The sequence below is a fragment of the Phascolarctos cinereus genome, unplaced genomic scaffold (genome assembly GCF_003287225.1).
Source record: "Phascolarctos cinereus isolate Bilbo 61053 unplaced genomic scaffold, phaCin_HiC Scaffold_5;HRSCAF=322, whole genome shotgun sequence".
NCBI classification, from domain to species: Eukaryota; Metazoa; Chordata; class Mammalia; order Diprotodontia; family Phascolarctidae; genus Phascolarctos; species Phascolarctos cinereus.
Genome location: NW_027555958.1, coordinates 225,386,637 through 225,387,995, shown reverse-complemented (window position 1 = coordinate 225,387,995; position 1,359 = coordinate 225,386,637).

Genomic DNA, 1,359 nt, shown 5'->3' with positions numbered 1-1,359 from the left:
ATGATATACTTAGTCAATCCTAGAGAATCAAGTAAAAAACTACTTGAAATAATAAACAACTTTAGCTAAGTTGCAGGGTATAAAATAAACCTACACAAATCATCGACATTTCTATATATTACCAACAAAGCCCGACAGCAAGAGACAGAAAGAGAAATTCCATTTAAACTTACTGTAGACATTATAAAATATTTAGGAGTCTGCCTACTGAACCAAACCCAGGAACTCTATGAACACAATTACAAAACACTTTTCACACAAATGAAAAACATTAGTTGCTCATGGGTAGGCCGAGGTAATATAATAAAAATGACAATTCTACCTAAGCTAATTTACTTATTCAGTGCCATACCAATCAAACTACCAAAAAATTATTTTATAGAGTTAGAAAAAAAAAATAACAAGATTCATTTCAGAGAACAAAAAGTCCAGAATATCAAGAGAACTAATGAAAAGAGAAACCAAGGTAAATAGAGGTTAAGTGACCTGCTTGGGGTCACACAGTTAGTAAGCATTTAAGATCTTTCTGACTCTAGGACTACCATTCTATCCACTGCACCACCTCACAGACCACCTAGATCCACTTAATCTAGATAATCACAAGACTATTAGTAGAAGCCACCTAACGTAAGACAACAAATGGACATAACAGATCTGCTGATATTTTCATAGCGATTTGTCCTCATCAACAATGACAGTGGAACCTCCAATTTGAACTCTACCAACCTATTACTATTCAATGAAATGGTAATGGCACTTAAAAAAATGAAATCAGGAAGATAATCTGGACTTAATGAAATAATGTAGTTGTTCAGTTGTTTCACTTGTGTATGACTCTTTGTGACCCCATTTGGGGTTTTCTTGGCAAAGATACTGGAGTGATTTGCCATTTCCTTCTCCAGCTCAATTTACAGATAAGGAAACTGAGGCAAATGGGATTACGTGATTTACCCAATATCACACGGCTAGTAAGTGTCTCAGGCCAGATTTGAACTCAGGAAGAAGAGGTAGAAAGATAGAGCTTGGCATTCTATCCACTGCACCACCTAGCTGCTCTTTAATGAAATATATACAGAAGAAATTTGAGCAAAACAAAAACAATTTTACATCTGTACATGATGCTGTAAGTCCCATGTGGTCAGACTTACATGCTTCCATTTGGGTTGGAAAAGACCCAGGGGACCCATAGCTTGTGGAGTAGGGTACTCTTTTTCCCTTCTGGGCAATTTGAATAAAAGGCTTTGCATCTTGTTTTGATTCTGTAACTGCTACACAACTGTGATCTGAGTCATTTCATCTCTTTTGTCTCCTTGGATTTATGGGATTTGTTATTCCCTCTTAAGTCATTTAGACAATTCC